The sequence below is a fragment of the Protopterus annectens genome, chromosome 1.part1, assembly GCF_019279795.1.
Source record: "Protopterus annectens isolate FY-2018-M chromosome 1.part1, PAN1.0, whole genome shotgun sequence".
Lineage (NCBI taxonomy): Eukaryota > Metazoa > Chordata > Ceratodontiformes > Protopteridae > Protopterus > Protopterus annectens.
Genome location: NC_056726.1, coordinates 500,982,367 through 500,998,557, shown reverse-complemented (window position 1 = coordinate 500,998,557; position 16,191 = coordinate 500,982,367). Strand labels below are relative to the sequence as shown.

The window sequence follows — 16,191 nt, the reverse complement described above, 5'->3', positions numbered from 1 at the left end:
GTTTGGCCTCCCAGGCCAAGGACAACCACAAAGCATTCTGTAGCTATGTCTGCAACCTCAAAGGCAATACACAATTGTGTGCAGAGCTCATTGTACCTGGAGCCACCTTTACTGAGCAAGAACAAATAGCAAACCTCCTGGCTGATACATTAAGCTCATGCTTTACACCTCTCTTCCCCTCAACCTTCCCTCAGGAAATATCATCAAATATAACTCCCCGTATTATCACTAAGGAACAGGTCCTTAATGCTCTCTCTAAGACCAAGAACACTACATCAATGGTCCCAGACAATATCCTAGGATGCCTTTTAAATAGCAAGAAACATGCCCTATAAGGGCCTCTGAAATCACTATTTAATTGTAGCCTTCAAACAGGCTTCATGGCTCATGAAATGAGAAAGGCAACAGTCATCCCTCTGCACAAAGGTGGGCCATCTACAGACCCTGGAAACTACAGACTCAAGTCTCACTAGTCTCATATGTAAAGCCATGGAAAGAATTATCATGGAGATGATCAATACAGATACAGTAAACCTCCAGACATTGGAGCCAACGCAGTTTGGTTTCGTTAAGGGCAGATCATGCCTACTCAACCTGGTGGACTTCTTTGAGAAGGTCAACAAAGCAATGGGTGAGGGCAAAATCGTTCACACTGTCTACCTTGACCTGGCCAAGGCATATCACACAATAACCCACCCGGGCATTGTTGACAAACTAAAGAAGTTAGGTACAAACCCATATGTCACCCGGTGGATAGCCAACTGGCTCACAGACAGGACCCAGGAAATTGAAATTGGGGAGTCCACCTCTACTAAGAGGCCAGTCACAAGTGGAGTCCCCCACGGATCAGTCCTTGGACTGCTCCTTTTTGGCATGTACTTCTCAGACGTCAAGGCCAATGTCAGTGGTCTCTAGGTGACTAAATTTGCAGATGACCGCAAATTAGGAGCGATCATTGAATTTCACACTGGCAGAAATGTTCTCCAGGAGGGGCTGACCCAGACAAACAAATGGTGTCAGAGCCATGGACTAAAACTAAATGCCAAGAAATGCATAATAGCACCCTTTGCGAAGTCATCCATCCCTGGTAACTACCATATTGACAACAAACCCCTTAGAGTTGACCCAGCAGTCAGGGACTTAGGAACACACAAATAGTAATCTAGCATTTGACCATCACATGTCTACAGTGGTGAGGAAATCATTCTATGTTGTGCAACTTATAAACAATGGTATGGCATCTAAGTCCAAGGAAGTCATTGTTCCACTGTATTAGGCATTCACTAGACCTATCATTGAGTATAATGCCTCCTTTGGTATGTACCTAACTGGGCATATCCAACAACTGGAACATCCACAGAGGTTCCTCAATAAAAGAATACAGGGCATGAGTACAAAGTCCTATGCAGACAGCCTCAAGGACCTATCCCTGTATTCTGTCTCCTACAGGCTTTTGAGGGGAGATCTGTGCCTGACATACAAGGCGTTGTCAGATCCTACTCTGATGGACCTCCTGCATATCCACAAAGCAAATAGCACCTGAATTACTAGTTCTAAAGACTTGAACCTTGCCTGTGATATAAACAGGACCTGCTGGAGAGACAGGTATTTACCCCAGAGACTACCCCATCTATGGAACAGGCTCCTCATCCATTTGAAGCAGAGTTCCTCCCTAACCAAATTCACGTGCAACCTGGACAACTGGATGGGAAACCAGACATTCATCCCTGGTTTGGCACTCATATCTCTAATGGACACAGGTAACCTGTAAATGTTTTTTTCTCCCAGGCCCATGCTAACACTTACCAAGGTTATCAGAACTTGTCAAAAATTTGGGATGCATGGCTAGGCTGAAAAAGACCCTTGTGGTCATTAGCCTAGTAAACACCTATGAACCTATAAATAAGCAATTCTATTTCTGTTGCAAGGAAACATAGGGATACAGCAAAGCATACAGATTTGCTGGCATCTACTACTTTCTCTGTCAACACCCGCCACAGAGACACCTTCCAGAAACATGATGGTGGGCACTGTTACTCAAAACAATATGCCTAAGCTGATAAACAATTAGATAATAACTCAAGCTTTCACCCAAGTTCCCAAGACAATGTCAGCTTTCGGGATTCAATTCATCTACACTGAAATCAAAACTCACCTTAGCTAGTTATGGTTATTTTATCAGCCATGACAGAGGAAACGATATCCAAAACCTATCCAGTATTCAAAAACAAAGACTGACCAACGGAGATTTAATCTACAGACTCCTACCCACACACTTACTATATTTCCCAAGGAGGATCCACAAGGTCTATAATAATTTGTTTTAGCTCTAAATAAGTCTAATGGTTAGGCCTTCACCTTCTCTAATTTCCTGTTTTCAATTTCCCAATACTAATGGGCAATACAGCTCACCTGTAAGACTCTGCTTCGGTTACACATTAACCAGAAGCCTAGAAGTGCGTACACCTTGAGAAGATGCACTTTAATGACACCATCAGCCTTAGTTTCACCCACCACAGTCAAAGGCATCCAGGGTAATTTCCCGCTTCCCTCTTATATAAAAATATGCACAGCTTTCCACACTAAGACAAACCATCCAGAACTTAACCACAAAGGCATCATAAAATTATTCAGTATTCTTTTGGCAAAGATGTCAATTTTTAGCAGAGTAACACAACCTGGTACAGACAATGGCATGGATCGCAACTTTGCAGGTCCCCAATTAGCTTTCCACACAGCTTAACTTAGTTAATTCTTCTCAAATCTATGTCTGTGGAAATCCATGGCTCTAGGCAATTTCACAGAACAGACAGGGCTAAGGCAACCCATTAAGTTTGGCATCTCTTTCTTACTTAAGCTGGGATGCAATAGGTAAACTGGTTTATTGATCTAAACAAATAACCACAATACCTTTCAATACAATGTGCACCGGACTCAACAGAATCCACTGTCAGGCAAACTAATACTGACAGTGAACAGAATGGGGAGCAAGATACAGAAGCAGCTGATGGAAAAATGTATTTCCTTCTCACATATACCAAAGACACGAGGAAAGCAAAATAAATTGTCTGATACTACTACCAGCAGATACAGAACTACAGAATATTGTGAGTGACAACCCCTTTTTCATCTGAACATAGTTCTAATTTTAAATGTTTACTGTGTTAGAACAACTACTTGATTTATAACAAATCTGACAGAAAGAGAACTTTCATATACTCTAACTGTAATGCATGTACATGGATTAAAAAAAACTAATATTTACACATCCTCTTTTACAGAAAATGTATAAAGCTTTACATTTTTTTGACAAATATAACATGTAATTTTATTTATTTATTTTGCGTTTGTTTACCTGGAAGATGTCCAACTGGGCAGGGCTGCCCGTTTTCAGTGGAGGCCCAGACAGAAAAGCTCCATACAGCAGTAACACAACATACAATAATACAAATCAGTAGTAAATACAGTACAAAATAAAATGATAAAAATAGTAAGCAGAGGTAGCATACACACAGGTACACAGTTATAATGACAGAGTAACACAGACAATATGCGATTACAACAACTGCATCACTTGCACAACATTTGTAGTTAAATGGATTTATACACATAGTTAAGATTATACATGTAATAAAAACAGTGTCAAGATTCTTGAGTAGTTTATACTTTTTGAATCTCTGTTCAGTGGAGAGTATATTAGATGGTTGTAGCAGTAGGCATACAATGATGCACAGTAAACTAAGTATGCAGCACTAATAATGCTAATATGCACTCTTTCTGCTTTGCGGTCTAGAAGTACTGAAAGAGACAGTTTAAACGAGAGAGAGGTGTGTGCAATAGGGTTGGTAGCTTTTACCCAGGACTAGTAGAGAAGCAGGTCCATGAACTGGACAAATGTAACTAAAGGCGGCTATTAAAGTCATGTTTGTTTTCTAGAGACCGGATTTCTAGAGGAAGTGTACTCCACATTTTTGCAGGAGTAGCAGCATAGAGGGAGTCTCCAGAGTTATATTTGCTTTTAGTAAGAAACCAGTTGCCATACTAGTTAAGGTCTTCACCTCCCATGCATAAGGTTCAAGGTTCGATCCTAACCTCTGACCAATGACTGTTTGGGGTTTGCACGTTCTCCCTGTGTCTCCGTGGGGGTTTCTCCCACTTCCAAAAAAAACATGCGGAGTGTCACCATCTCAAACTCACCAATAAATGGAGCTATGGACAGCAGCACAAACTCTACATGGTGCCCTATAGTGGGAAGAGATGTACAGACCAGCGCTTTGGACATCTACTGTGGTGTGCAGTACCCTCAAGATAGGAGAACAAGGATCACAAACTGCGCTCTGTGGCAGGGCTAGCCACTCAACGGTGTAAAATATGCCTCTAGGTGATTCGGCCATGTTGACTAATGTCGCCAAAATGGTTATGGGTATTTACCGGTGATAAGTGTGTTGAGGACCTGGCCTACTCTGTCCTACGCCAGGGACCCTTGCTAACGGTGGGAGGAGTATATGTGCCCCTATTGGCCTCCAGACTCCAGTGTAATGATAGGACAGTATTCATAATCTCAGCCTATGCCCCAAAGCAGGGTTATGAGAGTGCAGAAAAGAATGCATTCTGACAGCAAGTGCAGGACCTACTAGATAAAGCAGGACAGCATGAATTGGTGTTCATAATGAGTGACCTGAATGCACATATCGCGACAGAGAACTGGCTAAGAGAACTGCCTGGGTCCACATGTGTGGGACAATAGGAATAAAGGAGAAGCCATTCTAGACTTCTGTCTGGTAAATGGCTTGATAATAGCCAACACATGGTTTAGAAAGAGGGACAGTCACAAGATCACATACAAGAGTAGGCAACACTCTACTCAGGTAGGGTTCCCTCCTAGTAAGCAAAAGGTACTGGGGTGGAATCCATGATTGCAAAGTCATCCCCAGTGAAACAGTCAGCCCACAGCATAAACTACTAGTTGCCACAGTCAGCTGCAAGCAGTGGTCAGAGAAGGCTCTAAGGTCAATAGAGACGAGGCTGTAGACCTGGATGTTGACTGGAGAGAAAAGTACAACAATTCAAGGAATTACTCAGGGCTCTAGCACCCCACGAAGAGGAAATAGGTGGAGTTGAACAAGAATGGCAGCATCTAAAAACAGCATGTGTCAGGACTACAGAAAAGATATATGGCCAAGACAGGTATGGAAATAAGGTACATAAGGAAAGCTGGTGGTGGAATGCAGAAGTCCAGGAAGTCGTTAAAAGAAAGGAGGAGTGCAGGAAGAAGTGGGAGATAGAAAAGATTGACCAGGCAAGGAAGGACTACTGGTTGGCTAACAAAGAAGCTAAGAAAGAAGTTGCAATAGCAAAGAATAGGGCATCGGAAGCACTCCACCAACTTCTGGAAAGTGACTCAGTAAGTGGCAAAAGAAACTATATCAGGTTGTAAGGCAAAGATAGAAAGTTAAAGAAGGTAGTCAGACACCCTTCATAAGGGATGCCAGCAACAACCTGTCCACAGGACAAAGGCAGATGGCAGGAGTATTTCCAGCAGATTCTGAATAAAGAAACCCAACAGAAGTTGTAATGCCCCAGAAACAGCCTACGATGAGAGAAGACAAGGAGCCTACCCTAGAAGAAGTAAGAACAGCACTAAGGAAAATGAAGTCAGGGAAAGCAGCAGGCTCAGATGAGGTCACAGCAGATATGATAAAGATGCTGGGTGAGATAGGGGAGAAATGGCTCCTGAGGGCACTAATGACAGTGTGGAGAAAAAGCCATATCTCAGATGACTGGAGAATGCACATACTTGTGCCAGTGTACAATAACAAAGGGGACATCCACTACTGTGAGCAGTACAGAGGCATCAAACTCCTGTCACATTGCATGAAAGTTCTGGAGAGGGTGACTGAAAAACGGATACACAGAGTAGTAAAATGTACGATGTGAGATGAGCAGTTCGGATTCAGGTCAGGATGCAGCACAATTCACCCAATGGTTGCAGTGAGACAGATACTTGAGAAGAAGCTAGAGATGGACAGAGTCCAACTGGGCATTTCTAGACTTGGAGAAAGTATATGACAAGGTCCCAGGAAAGCTGATCTGGACAGTACTGCAGTGGTTTGAAGTCCCAGAAACATTGGTAGAATTAGTGGAGGCTGTGTACAAGGACCCAATGACTCAAGTACAAACAGTGTTCGGCCTCAAAGAGGGGCTCCCAGTGGGAGTGGGTCTGCACCACGGTTCAGCTCTGAGCCCACTGCTGTTCATACTAGTGATGGACTACATTAGCAAACAGGTCAGAGTGGACAGATGAACAAAGTTGCTGTATGCAGACAATGTGGCATTACAGGCAGACTCTGAACTAGAACTTCAGCAAAGTATAGGAGAATAGAATACAAAACTGAAGCACATGGGATGGAACTAGGCACATATAAGATGGTGGTAATGGCGGCAAATTGGGGAAATCAGAAGAAGCTGAGAATAGAGATAGAAGGGAAGATAGTGGAACAGTTAAACAGCTTCAAGCATCTGGAAGGGTTGGTTGAGGAGAAGGGAAGTCTGAATGAAGAGGTCAAAGCTAGAATCAGAGGGGGTGCAGCCAACTGACAAGAGTCTCAGGTGTAGTCTATGATAGAAAAGGTGTACAAGACAATGGTGCAACCACTACTACTGTATGGTACAAAATCTTGGGCAGTTAAGGCAGAACAGTTGAACAAGCTAGAGGTGATGGAAGTGAAGTGCTTGAGAAGAGTGGTAGGATGCATAATATGGGACAGACAAAGAAATGAGGATATAAGGGCAGAAGCCAAAGTAGCTCCAATTGCAGAATAGATCAAAGAGAATAGATTACGGTGATTTGGACACATGGAAAAAAGCGGAAGACAATCTGGTGAGGAAGATTTCGGACAGACAGGAAGATTAAGAGGAAGCAAGGGCATCCAGGAAAGAGGTGGATGGATTGTGTGAAAGAAGATCTTGCATATCTAAAGCTTTTAGTTCTTTGATAAATTGGAGGCAACAAACAAATCCTTTCTGTTTCCAGGAATTAATAATTTTTCTATATATTTTATGTGGAAATTTCTTTTCGACTATAAATGGTGTTAAAAGATCAAACCAGATTTTTAAATCTATATTTGCATTAATAATTTTCCTAAATGAGTCAATGTAATAACTAATCATATGAGTTTTAATGGCTTTAGTTATGTTACATTGCATACTAATACAGATGTGCCATGACAAATTGTTTTTATCTGTTATTTGAAATTTTTTTTTGTAAATCAAATTCAGTTATTGATATTACAGTTAGTAATTCTTTCCAATTTGCACAGTAATTTGGACTTACCCAATCTGAGATTGTTTTAGATATTGATGCTTTTATATATGTTTCTAAACCAGGAAAGTTTAATCCTCCCTGTTTCCATGGTCTGATATGATGTATTAAAGCTATTCTGTTTCTTTTGGAAAACCATAAAAATTGTATAAGGCATACATTTATTTCTTTAAGTATATTCCTTTCTGGTAACAGTCGTACTGCCAAGGATCTTGGGCAGTAAAACCATTCTTATTAACTGTAGTCTATCTTCAAATGTTATTAATTTGTTCCATTTTTTCCACAGAGATTTTAATTGTATTGATGATATTATTGTAGTTTTTTGAGACTAATTCATTATCCTTGCATAACTAAATTCCTAAATATTTAAAGTTAGATTCTTGTTTCCCTATGATGTGATCCCTCTTAGTCTGCAGTTTTTTTTATTTAAAAATACACATTTTAATTTTGATTTATTGAAATGGAATCCTGAAGTTGTGTGAAATTTGTCAATTAATACATCTAATTCTTCTAATGTCTCTTGTACTAGACAATGTTAGTAATATGTCATCAGCAAACAACATTACTTTAGAATTGTATTGTTCATAAACATCTATTCCTTTGAATTTTATATTGTTATGAATTAAATCTGTCAATATTTCAATAGCCAGCGCAAACAGAATTGGTGACATGGGACATCCTTGTTTAGTGCCTTTTGTTATATGTATAGATTCAGAGGTAAAAGAACCTAACTTAACATACGCTAAATTATTTGTATATATGTATATGTATATATATATATATATATATATATATATATATATATATATATATATATATATATATATATATATATATATATATAAATATACATATATAAATATATACATATAAATATATATAAATATGTAGATATAAATATAAATATATAAATATATATATATATAAAATAGTCCCAATTTAGGGAATCAATGGCTTTCTCTATATGCAAGCCAATTGTGTTAATAAAGAAAATAAAGAAACACTCATAATCTATAAGATAAATTATCTTTTTAATATTGTCATGTGTGTGTATGATATATAAATCTAGTTTAATAATTATTTATTCTGTTAGTTAATATTGTCATAAATATCGTGTACTCATTTAATAATAATATAGGTTTATATGAGGTACAGAGGTTTGGGGATTTGTTTTCCTTTTGGATTGGTCTGATTAAGGAATATCTCCAAGAGGGTGATATTAAAGCTTGTGACTGAATTTCTAATAGAGCTTTATGGAAGAGTGATAGTATCTTTGAAGGAAGTTTATATATTTCCATAACTGTGCCATCTATAACTGGAGCTTTATTATTTGTACCCTATTTTATTGTGTCTGTAATTTCTTTGTGGGATACGGGTGCTTGCAGATCTTGTTGTTTTCTGGTATTTATTTTATATTAGAACATTTTTCATCTAAATTTAACTGATCAATATGTATATTTTCTTTTTGGAAATGTTCAATATAGTGATTTCTATAGGCATCAAGAATGTCACCTATATCCAAGACATTTTCCCTTTCTTTATATGGAAGATACTTTTAATGTTATTAGCTTTTGATTGTATTTTGATTCTTGTGGAGAAATTATGAAGATATTTGGAAGAAGTGGCCAAGGTATTCATTTTTAGTTTTTCTAAAGCTAAACTAGTTTATGTGTTAGAATTCTGTTGTATTTATTGTTTAATACTTCTCCCTTCTTTTTCATCTCCAAATGATTTTGATTTTTTTCAGCTTTTACTGACAAAAGTTTGGATTGTAGATCTAATAATTCAGAATCCCAGTCTCTGACTTTTTTATACCAAGGTAGGGTTTTACCATATATGTAAACTTTTAAGGAGTCTCATACCAATATTTTATCTCTGTGGTGTAATTAATATCTAAGAACTGCAATTCAGGTAATAACCAGGGTTTGAATTCTTTAATTTTAGTTATATATGCTGGAATTCTGGAGTTAAAGATTAATGGTTTGTACCCATTTTGAAGTTTTAGTATCAATGAATTGTGGTCTGAAAAGGGGCAGGGAGTGATTGAGAAATTAATGATTTTAGAGTGTAAGCCATGGGCAGGTAATATTTTATCTATTCTAGTTTGGGTACCTGCGATCTTGATGGGAAAACAAAGACTTATCTTCTTTAAATTTGAAAGCATCTACAAGATGAAATGATTCTAACCACTTGTTTAAAGCTTTTGATACAGCAGATGTATGCAGCTATCTTTTATTTGTAGTTTCAGAAATATCAAATATACAGTTAAAATCTCCTCCTAATATTAAGTTGGATTTCATTTCCAATAATTATAAAGGAAAGTGTTTAACAGTTCCTGTTCCAATGCCTGGGAACCAGTACAGATTGGCTAGGGTCCATATTCTGTTATTATATTTAACTATTACTAATGTCATAAGGCCTTCTTTTTCTTCATACTTATAAATGATTTCTGAGTTAATCACATTTGTTTTCCATAAAACCGTTACTCCTTTTGTCTTTGTCTTATAAGTGGAGTGTGCCACTATCATATATTCCTTAGGAGGCCATTAATTGTCTTTTTTTTTTTAAATGAGTTTCTTGAAGGAAGACAATTTGTGCTTTGTTAAGTTTTAAATATTTCAGTAGATTAGATCTCTGCTGCCCAAAATTTTTGAGGGTTTGTTTTGTGTTTGGCCTATACCTCAGAGTAGTGATTTCACCTGTCAATTCTTATTTGTTTTTGGACTTGTTTCTTAGTTCAAGGTAGTTTTGCCTGTTGGCTAGTTTTGTTCTTACACCATGTTTCACATGCCTTATCTCTCTGTTTAAGGAATAGCCGGGCATTTTTGGTAAGCCAGGGGGGCATAGTTGGACTTTCTTCTTATTGTTCTAGTAGGGGCAAGCTGGCAAAGTATGTTTAGGAAAGCACAGTTAAAGTAATACACTGCTTTGTCTAAGGGGAGGTTTAAGAGGAATGACCAGTTACAATTTAAAGCAGTTATGAGATCCTGGGATTTGAAGTTTTTGTATAGCATATTTGTTGCAGATAGGAGGTTTTTGTGGGTTTAATGTGGTGCCTTAGGGTAAAAGTAGGTAGGTGATCACTGAGACTATCAGGTAGTGTCCCAGAGTTGTAGGGTTGAGTGGGCAGATTGGTGAGAATCCAGACTAGAATGGATTCTCTGCTGGAGGATTTATCAAATTCTGGTAGGGGTTTGGATTAGTTGAGTAAAGCCATGTAGGTTTATGTGGGTGGAGGGGAGGAGAGAGATGCATGTTGACCGGTTGATATTAAAGTTTTCTAGTATGAGTGCTTCTTGGGGGAAGGCCTGAGATGACCAATGAAGTATAGCTTCTAGCGTGTCAATGCTGTTGCCAGGAGGAATATAGGCACCAATTATGTTTAGCTATTTTTGAGCTTTGAGTTTTACTTTGGTGAACAGGGTCTCTGCGTTATTAAATCTGGGGGGGCGGGGGGGTTAATGTTTATGATTTCTAGTGTAAGGTTGGTTTTGTATAATATGGTGATACCACCACCCTGTTTGCCTATTCTGTCTTTCCTGGGTAGATTATATCCTTAGGGAAGTAACTCATTCTCTTTAATGTGTGGCTTGAGCCAGGTTTGTGTGTGGAGGGCTATATCAGGAGAGTATAGGGACAGGGCTGTATGCAGTTCTTCTATTTTGTTGACTATGCTTCTTATGTTGATATTAAATATTAGAAGGTTTGTTGTATTCCTCTGGGTGCTTACTAAAGTTATAGGTTGGAATGGGAAGGTCAAGGGATTGATTGTTGGTCCAGGATTTGGGTGAATATCACTGCTGAGATGCAGTATGGACAATGGCTTTTAAGTATTTAGTCATGCATAGGTGGAATTGTATGGAGATGCGGTTTTTGGTTATACACTGGGGGACAGTGAGTGGGGCTAACTGTATGTGAGGAAGTTTGATGGTTCTTGAGATGGGTAAGAGTTTTGTGTCCTGTTTTGGGAGGGCTGGGTTGGTGGGTGATCGAGTTATTAAGTTGGAGACAGTATTAGTATGGTATGAGGGGATGTTAGTGGTAATACAGTGCACTATGACTTTCAATAAGTGTAATGTTATTGTACTTTGCATTGTTCAACTGTAGCCCTATTGTAGGGAGGTTGGGATATATTTAGTTTTAATGTAGATTTATCTTAAATACACAGGTATATACTTTGTGGAGTGTGTTGTACTTTGTCCTTTTGGTTGAATTTAGGTGGAATGTGGGTGGTGGAATAGGTAGCTGTGGTGATAGGTTCATAGGTGTGTACTAAGCTAATGACCCTGGAGCCTTTACAAGCCTAGCCCACAGGATTACCCTGGCATCGTGCCACCCGACCTTAGTTCCAAGTGCTTCTTTCGAGTAGAGCCACTTGAGTGATATCCAGGGTGAATTTTCTATTTCTCATCCACTCATCAAGACTTCTCTTGAAGAGGGCCACTGAGGTGCTCTGATTAACATGTATGGGAAGTCTATTCCATAGCATGGGCAGTCTCTGGGTTATGAACCTGTCCCTCCAGCATGTTCTGTTGATAGTGGTAATGAGGTTGAGTTCTCTGGAGCATGTGGTGCGGAGGGACTGGGATTTCTTTAGATGTAATAGAGCTGGGTCAGAATTGGCTTTATAAGTCAAGCAGAGATTGCCTCTAAGTAGGCGATATGAGACAGAGAATAGTTGGGAGTTTTTTGAGTCTTAAGGCCTTTGTGAGGTACTTTTGCGGCCTCTCCAGTTGTTGCAGGTGTCTAGTGAGGTACATGCCAAATGGGGCATTGTACTTGACTGACCTAATGAGGGAAGAGTAGAGGGAGACAATGACCTCTTTCTTCCTGGGTGCAAAACCCTTAGTAATGAGATGTGCCACATAGGACTTTCAGACCACAGTAGCAATTTGGTGGTCAAAAGAGAGGTTGCTGTCAACCTGTGTTTCCAGATCTCTTATAATGCCTTCTCTGTTCAGTGGACTACCATCGATGTGGTAATTCATGGGAACTGGGTTTTTTCCAACAGGGATGACGACATTTCTTTGGCACTGAGCTTAAGGCCATGGCTCTGACACCAGTCGTTGGTCTCTGTGAGGCCTTTCTGTAAGATGTCAACATCACTTGGGGAGTGAATAATGGCGCCCAACTTGCAATCGTCTGAGTTAATAATGGCTCCCAACTTGCAATTGTCTGCGAACTTTATCAGCCAGAGTTCCTTTGTGTTGGCCTGGACTTCTGAGAAGTAGATACCAAACAAAAGAGGACCCAGGACCAATCACTGTGGGACTCCACTCATGACTGGTTGGCAGTCTGACTTGGCGTCAGCTACTTTCACACTGTGGGTTCTGTGAGCCAGTTTGCAACCCACCTAGTGATATAGGTGTTGTTGCCTAGCTTAGTGAGATTTTCTATGACTCCTGAGTGGGGAATGGCATCAAAGGCCTTGGCCAGATCAAGATAGGCTGTATGAACAACCTTGCATTCATCCACAGCTCTGGTGACTGACTCAAACAAGTCGACCAAGTTGAGCAGGCATGATCTACTCTTCACAAAACCAAACTGTGTGGGATCCAAAGTTTGGAAAGTCCCTATATCCTTGTTTACTAGGTCCATGATGATGCATTCCATAGCTTTGCATATCAGACTTGTCAGGCTAATGGGGCAATAGTTCCCAGGGTCTGTAGTCGCTACTCCTTTGTGGAGAGGGATAATTATAGTAGTGCGCTATTCGGTAGGTACAAAGCCTGAGGTGAGGCTGTGATTGAACAGAGTATACAGGTGAGGTGCCAGTTCACTCTGTAGTTCATTTAGAACACATCCGGGGATATTGTCAGGTCCCATAAAAGCTGGGATTCTTGGCCTTGGACAGTGCTGTTTTAACCTGTGCAGCAGTAATACTGGGTACCTGGCAATCTACTGGTATTGTGACTGGTCATTTGGGGAGGGGAGAGAGTTAAAGTTGGCACTGAATCTGTCGGCCAGTATATTGGCAATATCTGTTGGCTCGGTATATGAGGAACCATTGTGCAGTAGCTCAGAGCAAATCTGGGTATTGCTGTGGAGATTCTTTACATAACTATAGAAGGTCTTCTGGTTGTCTTTACTATCTGCTGCAATCCTGTTTTCATAGCTAGCTTTAGAGGATTTGATGAGGAATCTCAACTTTCTGTTGAGGCTGGTAAGGGAGTTTATCCAGTCTTGGGACTTCACCTTATTCTGCATCAGTTTCGTCCTTCTGTTGCAGAGTTTATGGCAGGGGACCACCACATTGGCTTCCTTTTTTTGGAAGAGAGTGTTTTGGTTCTATTGGGTATGGCGAGATCCAAGCATTTGTGTACGTGTTCGTACAGTGCATTGGTTTATGATTCGGTGGTCATGCAACTATTCTCCATTTGCATGGGGACTGTGAGATTAGCCACCTCTGTTTTTAGAAGCCCAAAGTTAGCTCTGGAGAAGTTTTCATGGTGGTTACCTTTGTGGTGGGTGGGGGGGATGTGGACTTCCAAGGTGATTAGTTTGTGGTCTGATCTAACCAGGGAGGAGTTGACTATTGGTGTAGAGCAACAGTCATCCATGTTAGTAATGACCATTTCAAGGCTGTTGCTACCTCTCGTGGGGGTAAGATAGAGCTGATCCAGTGCATTTGAATTAATGGATTCCGGGAAACGTTGGGCAAGTGTATTGGTACATGAGTAGTTTTCACAGTTAATGGAGGGGTAGTTGAAGTCGCCCAGTATGAGAGTTAGGTTGGACCCTAATACTCTCCAGGGTGCTTAGGAATGTGGAGTGTGAGTCTTTGGACATGGTTGGGGAACTATAAAAGGGTACGACCTGAATTGTTGTCTTACTCAATGTTAGCTGCACCTAAAATATCTCTATTCCATTATGTTGGGCTACCAGTCTGGAGGTGTGCGCATCTTTTATGAATATGGAAACACCACCGCCTTTGGAGCTTTGGTCCAAGTTCTGGGGCAGAAAGGTGTGGAATGAATTATAGCCTGGTAGTGCAGGAGTGCTTTCTGCTGCCTTGAACCAGGTCTCTGTTACATCACAAATGTCGATGTTCTCCATTTTAAGGAGTGCTTCGAGTGAGTGCATTTTGAGATTTAGACTTCTCGCGTTGAGCAGCATAACCCTCAGATTGCATTTGTTTGTAGCTGTTACGATGGTAATTTGGTCTTTGGAACACCGCCTAAAAAGGCACTATAGGGGTGGCAAGTGCCTTGGCCAGTATCTGTAAACCTAGGGGTGACAAATAATGTATACTTTGGGATTGTAGGGGGTTGTGCTGGTTATAAGTGGAGAAAGTGATGTTGAGATTGGAGGCTAGGGAAGTATGAACTGATTGCTGGGAGTAGGAAGGGGTGGAGCTTGCTTAGGTATAAATGTAATAAAAGAGGGGGTTGGTGGAAATGGGGGTAGGGTAGGGGAACAGAGCAGGCTGGACCAAGTTTGTGGTCGCAGTGTTTGGGGATAGAAACAAACAGTCAGTAAGCACTATATTCTTTACTTTTAACAAAGCAGTTTAGCAAGGTATAGAAATGGGACTTAATGAAAGAGAAAGTGATTGTGGTGGTATGACAAAACAGGAAGAGTATGAAACGAGGGTAGAAAGAAATACTGAGACACAGGGCAGCTAAAATATCTTACTGTGTAAAATTATAAATCTAAAAGGATGCATTGGAAAAGGAATATGATAGATTAAAGAAATAAAAAGGGGGGGGGTGATATATTGTGCAGTCTGTGAAAAATGCCCATGTTTTAAGTGGGAATACATTATTAGGAAACTTAAGACACAGAATAAGATATAATTTGCAAGAAATTAAATATCAGGTGAATACTCATGCACAGTGTAACTATATCAGAATGCAGGTCGTAGTTATAGATTTCATGTCCTTGAGAATGCATTACATAATAATAAGGTATGGTAATGTTAATGTCCAGGCTGAAATTAAGGAATTACACTCTGTGTCTGTTAAGAGTATTTTGAAAGCCAAGTCTATCAGTCGATAAAGAGTTAACGGCTCATTATAAATATTAGTTATGTAATAGGATTTGTAGATTCTGGATGCGTTCTTCCTTTCTTCTTTCACCTCTGCACTGACAGCAGCAAGTAAACCCTTCAGCAGAAGATCCCAAGCATACAATACTCCTCCAGTGTCAGGGTTAGGGTCCCCACAGCCTGAATTTCTTAGTACAAGCTGCCATTGATAAAAGTCATAACATGCTGCTCAGACTGGTGCTTTTGTGTGTTTCTCCATTTCTAAGGAAAGTGTGGGGCATGGAGCACTTGCAGCATGTCTACCAGGTTTTCCACACTTAACATCTGACATTTTCATTTAAGTGAGACAAGCAACTATGCAGACAGACACCACAGTAATAACAAACAGAGGGGAAGCTTCTATAAACCAGGGCCACTTGTTCAGTGGTATCAGTAGAAGCCATCTCACTATTTTCTGACTTAATCTGCATCTACTGCAACTGGTTTCCTTTCTGAGATAAATACCTTGAAATGCAATATTATGCTGTGCTGATCACAGATTAACAGAAAAAAAAAGCCAAACACAAGCAAGCTAAATATGGAAATTCCAAACAAACGTAATCAAATTCCCAAAACTCTCAAAATAAAACATGACATAACTGAATAAAGGCAAACTACAGTTGCAAAATAAAACTTTAGCCAGTTTTGTGGCAAAGAAGTAATATAGAGGTATAAAGCCCAAATTACATAGCCCATGTGACCTAGGTTCGATTAGTGGCTCGGGCATTTCAGGAACTGGCAGGGAGGGATGGAGTGCCTATTGGCAGGGGGGGGGGTTGTGTCCACCCTGAGGGAAGGCATAGCCCATAGAAGGGAGAAGCCCTCAGATGGAATAGATGAGCAG

At 40.0% G+C, this 16,191-nt stretch overlaps 1 protein-coding gene across 3 annotated transcripts in view; it reads right to left on the bottom strand.

Moving 5' to 3' along the window:
* The window catches only part of MYB (MYB proto-oncogene, transcription factor), a 557,504-nt gene that overhangs the window by 240,015 nt on the left and 301,298 nt on the right, over window positions 1–16,191 (bottom strand). The window lies entirely within an intron of this gene.